The sequence below is a fragment of the Myotis davidii genome, unplaced genomic scaffold, assembly GCF_000327345.1.
Source record: "Myotis davidii unplaced genomic scaffold, ASM32734v1 scaffold370, whole genome shotgun sequence".
Taxonomy (NCBI): Eukaryota; Metazoa; Chordata; class Mammalia; order Chiroptera; family Vespertilionidae; genus Myotis; species Myotis davidii.
In genome coordinates this window covers 15,665,612-15,674,080 of record NW_006288615.1, presented here as the reverse complement: position 1 = coordinate 15,674,080, position 8,469 = coordinate 15,665,612, and positions in this window count along the sequence as shown.

Below are 8,469 nucleotides of genomic sequence, written 5' to 3'. Positions count from 1 at the left end.
ATGTTTCTCTTTTATTAGTGTAGATATCTGTCCTCAAATAGTTCCTGTAATCCATTACTCCTTAAGAACACGCATAAAGCTCATTTCCATATGACACATTTCAGGAGTTAAATAAGTTCTTCCCAACACATCAAGATTAAATATATGACAAACCAAAGAGAGGAGTCATAAAAGATAGAAAACTTCAAAGGGTTATCCAAAAAGTAGTAACATGACTCAAATCCTTTGCCTATGATTTTCAAGGCAAAAGATGTTGGGGCTCTGAGGGGGCTCAATAAATAGCACCTGTCTTCCCCACCCAGGTTCTGAACAAACTGAGAAACAAAACGAGAGGTAGAAGATGAAGGCCAAAATATCCCCTTCATTACTGAGTAAGGCTGAGCTGGAAGGCAGGCCTCAGTGTGGCAGCCAAGTGGGGCTGTTCACCGAGCCCCAGGGTCAGGCTGACCTGAGCAGAACAGGTATGTGCCTGAGGGCAGGAAGAAGGGGGGCCAGCTAAGCTTTCCTGGTGAGTGAACAGTGATGAGAAGTGGTGCCAGGAGGAGACCTGAATGTGACAGCTAGTGCAGGACTCTCCATAGGAGTAGGGACAGCCATCCCCATAACAAAAAGAGGGGTTGAAGATAGTGAGGGAAGATTTGTGGAGGGTTTCTCAGGAGGAGACTAGTCTGAAAGCCCCTCCCAATCCCAAAGTTGTGTTCCCATTTAAAAGGCTTCATTCAGAAAGATTGACGTACATCTCCTGAGGTTTGGAAGGTGCTAGTTGAGGATGCTTAGGATTGGTATTTGGTTCCCACCAGGAGATTTTTAAAAAATAATTCTAACAGTGGGAGTAAAGGAGAGGTGGCTGGAGACTGGGTAGGCCATGGTTGGGCGGGAGTGAGGGAGAGTTGGAGAGAGGGAGAGAAGGAGAGAGGAAGAAAGAGAGGGTGGGGGCGGGGGAGAGAGAGAGAGAGAAACTTAGCTCACTATACATGGCCACCTAGAGGAGCTCTTAGGCGTCTGCAGGGAGAAACTGGAGTTTTGACTCAGAGCTGAGGAGTTTTGGTGATTGAGGGAACTCAGGTGAGAAGCCCCCAACATTAGGAACAGGTGGCTTTCAATATTGTAGCTTAGCCCAGAAAAAGAGAAGCCACCTAGTGGGACATCCAGCCAGTTAAGAACTTTTCTCTCTCTTCCCCCTTTAATCTTTTCCCTCTTCCTGCTTTGACCCTGGACTAAAACATGGTTAGTGAAACGGGGGCCAGCATAGGGAACACTAGGTAGAGGAAAGGAAAAGATGGACCCTGCCCCCTTCCCTGGTATCTTGGCTGCAGAATACCTCAGATGGGTGAAGGGAAGTTTCACCTTTAAATCTGATCCCAAGAATTGATCTACACTAATAAAAGAGAAACATGGTAATTGGCGTACGACCGCTACCCTTCCCATTGGCTAATCCCCTGTCACTCACAGAGTAGGGCTGAGATATGCAAATTAACTGGCAGCCAAGATGGCAGCCAGCACCCAGGCAGCTGATGCGAACAGGGAGGCTTGCTTGCTTCAGTGACGGAGGACTCCAACGTTCCCCGCCTGACTTGCCGGCCTCTTAGCTGCAACTCTAAGCAACTATGTTGCGAATAAAGAAGCTTAAAAAAAACCCAGAAACCTGCTTTACTCAGCAGAGCTTCAGCCAGCCGGACCGCAACATTGTATCAAATACAGATGGTAGACAAAGGCCAAAAACCTGTTTTCAGCAGCTGAGGCCTCAGAGCTAAAGCTGCCCGAGAATAAAATAAAATAAAAAGAAAAAACGGAGCGGTTGGGAGCTTCAGTCACAGCCTGAAAACAGCCCTCAGCCCCTCAGCCAGACTGGCCAGGCACCCCAGTGGGGACCCCCACCCTGATCCAGGCCACCCTTCAGGGCAAACCAGCCAGCCCCCACCCATGCACCAGGCCTCGACCCTATATAGTAAAAGGGTAATATGCCTCCCAGCACCGGGATCAGTGGAGCCGCGAGGCCTCCCGGCACCGGGATCAGCGTGACAGGGGGCAGCGCCCCAACTCCCCAATCGGCCCTGCTCTGAGCCCAACCAGGGGCTGAACCTAGGGATTGGGCCTGCCCGCTGCCACCCGGGAGCAGGCCTAAGCCAGCAGGTCGTTATCTCCTGAGGGGTCGCAGACTGCAAGAGGGCACAGGCCGGTCTGAGGGCTCCCCCCTCCCCCCGAGTGCACAAATTTTTGTGCACCGGGCCTCTAGTTATTACATAAGATTGGTTGGATATTATGACTTTAGAGTCTAAAGACTGTGTTGGAGACTTAAAGTGTCTATAGGACCTTTTTATTTTATTCTATTTATTTTTAAATTGATTTTAGAGAGAGTGGAAGTAAGGGAGAGAGAAACATCAATGTGAGAAAGAAACATCGATTGGTTGCCTCCCACATTCAAGCCAACCGGGAATTGGACCCGCAGCCTGGGTATATGCCCTGACCAAGAATCTAACCTGCCACCGTTAGTGTACTGGATGATGCTCAACTAACTGAGCCTCACTGGCCAGGGCTGTAGGACCTTTTTATTACTTAAGAGTATTAAAAAAAGTCTTAGTATTATGGAGGTTTTCATCCAGTGGCAAGGGTAAGAACTTTCTCCCTCTCACTGAATAATTTTAAAAAGAACATCAAAAATAAGGTTGCTTTCTGATTTGAATAGATTATTTTCTTCTTCACATTGAACAGCCTATTGACTTTATTTTGTTGTTTTTTATTTCTGCAGCCCACTAACATGGTATTTTTGTGTGGTATCTCTACATTAATAAGCATGCTTGCTTACACCAGCATTTGGGACATGAAGAACACTAGAGACTCCAGCTAAATCCCACTGATGGACTTGCTTCGTTTTCCCAGGTAGCATGGTGCATAGCAACTCGGGGCTATTCCTCCAGCAGGTTATGAACTCAAGAAGGGAAATGATAAAATGCGATCTAGTTATTGACAGTGATCTTCCTGTGATCTCTTATCAAAGCACTCTCCTAGCAAACAGCACTGCTATTGAACCTATTGGTGAATAAACTGAATGAAATATGTTAAAAGGCCCCCTGTAACCAGCCCGCCCAAAGCCTGGCAGAGGAGGCCAACTGGAGTTCTCATTAGCATCTACCAACACCCTTTGTTGTTTGATCACCCTTTGTTGTAAGACATTAACAGTTCCCAAGACTGCTTTAAGAAGTTTCTTTATTATATGTGAAGTGATTGAAAACTGCCAGTCACAAGTCTGGCAATCCCCTCTCATGAGCTTAAAGACTGTTCTGATTACGATAATTACATTTTTATGAATATCCTACCGAGAGAGTAACAATTTTACTATGTCAGAATACACCACACAATGATGCATCAGTTTCATCTGCAATGAAAAATAGAGTTTAATAGCACAGTTATATTTATATGATAGTCAAACATCAAGATGCAATGTAAGTACTTCAACTGAAAGAATTCTGATCATTATTTAACCTTGAGATGATGATTAAGGGTGAAGGCTTGTCAGCTTTCATGAATTATTTTTTCATGATTTGGCTGTTTTGATTTGATTTTTAAAACTCCATAATTAACATGTGGATCTCCCCCCTACCCCCCCGCCCCATGATATGTGGGCAAGGCAGAAACAACAACAACAAAGATGATTAATGGTCAAAGAGGAGTATTAGGTAATTATAAGACATAATTATGTTTTAAGGACAGCAGTGCCATGCCCACTGATTTTCTACTTTAATCAGCTAAGTTTCTTTAACCATGATGCAAAGAATGGACACAGTATTTAGGTTTGATGCTATAAATACATATTGGAAAGAAAACTGTTCCATTACTACAGATAGTGTTCAGTGCCAAAGTGTGGTCTGAACCAGCGGCATCACCTAAAAGATGCAGATTTTCAGGCCCCACCCCAGACTTGCTAAATCAGAATCTCTAGCAGGGGGAGCGCAGGACTCTCTCTCTTTTTTTTTTTAAAATACATTTTTATTGATTTCAGGAAGGAGAGGGAGAGAGAGAAACATCAATGATGAGAGAGTCATTGATTGGCTGCCTCCTGCATGCCCCACACTGGGGATCGAGCCCACAACCCAGGCATGTGCCCCTAACCAGAATTGAACCCAGGACCCTTCAGTCTGCAGGCTGATGCTCTATCCACTGAACCAAACCAGCTAGGGCAGGGCTCTCTTAACAAGCCCTCCAGATGATTCTCTGAGGTGTGAGAACCACTGCTGTGGCATCTTGTAACTGTATTCATTGGCTACAGTGAAACATGAGCAAGCATGCAGGCTGCAGTTGCAGCCACACTGTAAGCATTCCCTGTTAACTGCAGGGGTGTGTGTTCCAGGGGAGCTGAAGTGAGCAGGCTCTTTCGGTCAAGTCCTTGAGTCCAAGGGTTCCTCTTAAGTAGATTTTCTTTTTTCTTTAAATCTCTTTAGCTCACACGCCATAGTTTCTTCCCATTACCAGTCATAATTGTTAGTTCATCCTTTCTGGTAGACGGGATGAGATACTCTTCATGATGTCAAAGGAGTTACACCAGCCTGAATTCCTCCTGCTCTTTCCCCCGTTGCAGCCATTTCCTCGCAGTCATCTTGAGCTGCTTAAAAAATTTTAACATCCAACATGATGCTCTTCTATATTTCTTGATGGCAGAACTGATTTTATTTTATTACTAGTGGCCCGGTGTATATTGAAAGGAAATTAATTAGAAGAAATATTTTAATATCGCTATTCACCCTTTCTCTATAATAGAAGTTTCAGAGATGATAGAAAATTAGTAAAATGTATATTCATTTTACTAATTGTAAATAAACAATATGATATAACAACAAAGACATGATATGAAAACAACAAAAACATGATATAAAAACAACAAAAACATATAAAAACAATAGGAACATGATATAAAAACAACATTGATAAAAACAATGACTGGTAAATTGTTTAAACTTATTCTAATATCTCCCTGTATACCATATTAAGAGTAAAATTACTTTGAGTGCTTGACTAATTTTTCTTGTGATGAAGTATTTACAACTTTAACTTTAATGTCACATGCTCTTTGAACTCGAGAGAAAGCAACATATAACTGACCATGTCCGAAAATTACAGTTATGAAGTAGCAACGAAAATAATTTTGTGGTTGGGGGTCACCACACATGAGGAACTGTATTAAAGGGTCGCGGCATTAAAAAGGTTGAGAACCACTGGTCTAGAGTTTGTCCTTGTGATTTATTAATAGTCATTGCAAAGGCTGGCATTAATGTCTTCGAATTAATTTAAATGGGAGGCAGTGTCAGACAGGGACAGTTGTGCCAATAGTTGGTCTTCAGACATTCTGTTGATGACGTTGCTTTCTTTCAGCTTCAGAATGTCAACAAAAACAACCCAATTCACGATCAACAATGACAGATTGAAACACACGCGTGTGATTGGTGCCAGCGAGAGCTTTATATGTATCGCACATGCACGGGTCAACATTTATTTTTAAATTGCGCCCTAACCGGTTTGGCTCAGTGGATAGAGCGTCAGCCTACGGACTCAAGGGTCCCAGGTTCGATTCCGGTCAAGGGCATGTACCTTGGTTGCGGGCACATCCCCAGTAGGGGGTGTGCAAGAGGCAGCTATTTCTCTCTCATCAATGTTTCTAACTCTCTATCCCTCTCCCTTCCTCTCTGTAAAAAAAAAATCAATAAAATATATTTTTTAAAAAAATTGCCAGTGCATGTCATATGTACCAGCCGGTTGGTTAGTCAGACAGTCAGACGGATGTACGGTCAGTCACTTAGCCTTTTATATGTATAGACGAGAGGTCTGGTGCACAGATTTGTGCACTGGTGGGGTCCCTTGGCCTGGCCTGTGGGGATCTGGCCAAAACCGGCTCTCTGACATCCCCCAAGGGGTCCTGGATTGCGAGAGGGTGCAGGCCAGGCCAAGGGATTTGTGCACCGGGTCTATAGTATGCATATAAGATCTTTGGTTAATCTCTTCCTGACCTCCCCCCTTCCCTCTGAGATTCATCAGCCTGTTCCATATTTCCATGCCTATGGTTTCCACTCCTGCATTGAGCATCTGCCCCCTGGTGGTCAGTGCACATCATAGCTACCAGCCGGTCGCTTAGGCTTTTATATATATAGACTAGAGGCCCTTTGCACGAAATTCATGCAAGAGCAGGTCTTCCTTCCCCTGGCTGCCAGCACCAGCTTCCCTCTGGCACCAGGGATCTGGGCTGGCATCCCTCTGGCTGCCCACAGGCACCCGGAACCCGGACTTCCCTCGCAGCCCGTTCATCCGGAAGGATGTCTGGAAGGATGCCCAGTCTAATTAGCATATTATGCTTTTATTATTATAGATTATTTTAATCCTCACCTGGGATATTTTTCCCATTGATTTTTAGAGAGAGTGGAAGGCAAGGAGAGAAGGAAGGATAGAGAGAGAGAGTGAGAGAAACAAACATCAATGTGAGAGAGCCACATCGATTATTTGCCTCCCATATGTGCCCCAACCAGGGCTGGAGATCCAACCTACAACCCAAGTTCATGCCTTTGAACGGGAATCGAACTGGGTATGAGGGCTGGCACTCTAGTCACTGAACAACATCGGCCAGGGTAAAACTATGATCTTTTGATAGTCCTATGGGTCACAGTTATTTATAATAACTCACCAGAAAATGGTATGGAGAGAGAACCCACTGCAAGCACACTTAATTCAAGATAACACAGAACACAAACTTAACAGAGAGCTGAAGCTTACTGGCCAGGACTGTGCTGTGTTGTCATTACACAGTTTTTCTTTGGCTGAGAGGGTAAGGTAGCTCTTAGCAGGAGAAAACTGCATCACAGAGTTTGGTAATTATTAGATAGATAAATAGAGATAGAGATAACTTTTAAAGAAAGTATTTTAGAGACAAATAATATTCTATTGAATCAGCATGCATGGGGCAGTGTTAAATGGAGTCAATGAGTACGATAAAAGGTAAATGCCATCTTGTGATTTAATCTTAATATTATTTCAAATATTCTGTATATGAATACAATCTCTTTAAAGGCCCAAATGCCAGGCAAACATTTAGAATAGTGGGTCTGGATCATGAATGTGCATCAGAATGACCTTTAAGCTTGTTAAAAATACAACTTGACTTGATTCGAGAGATTTTTATATTGGTAGGTCTGAGGTGGAGCCCAGGACTCTATTTTTGTTTTTTTAAAATATATTTTTATTGATTTCAGAGAGGAAGGGAGAGGGAGAGAGAGATAGAAACATCAGTGACAAGAGGGAATCATTGATTGGCTGTCTCCTCCATGCCCCACACTGGAGATCGAGCCTGCAACCTGGGCATGTGCCCTTGACCGGGAATTGAACCTTAACCTCCTGGTTCACAGGTCGGTGCTAAGCCACTGAGTCACAGCAGCCAGGCACAGGAATATGTTTTTAACAAGCACTCCAGGTGATTCTGGTGTAGGTGGTCCTTACCTTTTATTTTGAGAAACACTGCAGGTCTGACTTAGGAAGAGAAAGAAAATGAATGAGTGTGAGATGGTAAAGCTCAGCCAATTTCATAGGAGTTGTATCTGCTTTGGATCATTGTAATGCATTATTTCAAGCTTTGGAATAGCACATATATTATGCCTTGTTCTAGAGTTATTTGTGTATTTGCCTCAGTCCCTCCAAAGACTGTAAGCTCCCTGAAACACAGGGATTATGTGATATACTGACCTTTGTATATTCAGCATGGCTTACCCTGGGCCTTCTCATTATTGAGAAGGTGCTCAGTAATACTTGTCAAATGAATGAAGATAATAGGGTAAAAATACAGTTCGAAGAGGGTGATTGAAATAGTCATAAAGAGCTTAGTTTTGGCTCCTTTTCCCCACCAGCTGTGAGTCTCGTCATCTCTCAGGGACAGAGCCCAGCATTTGTAACATCAGAGATTGGTTTGTTTCTCTTAGGCTGCTATGGAGTAAAAATGTGGCAGTACATGTGAAAACACTTTAAACTTGTAGAACCACTTATTTCAATTGTTTTGAGTATGTCTAACCCAAATTTCTCCTGTGAATGAGTGCTAGGTTGTCTGAGGCAAAGAACACAAACTTTATTTCTGGCTGTTACGGAAAAGCAAATCCTATTATTTGGAATTTAAAAGAGCCACATCACTTCTCCAACTTCAAGAAGAGTAATCAATAAATACTAAAAATTTATAATATGAATGGAAGAAGTAATCCATAGATAATGAAGGGAGATACACAGAGGAGCAAATTAACTATTCCCATTGCATTCTGATTCAATTTGATTCTGAGATGGGGTCTTTTAGAAGTCTGCCAGGGTTTAATGAAATGATGTCTGAATTTTTTTTTAATTTTATTTTCTTGTTTAAAGTATTACAAATAGTAGTACATATGTCTCCTTTTTTCCCCACTGACCTTCCCCCAGCCTCCCCTACCCCCCGACACATGCCCCCCCCGTGTC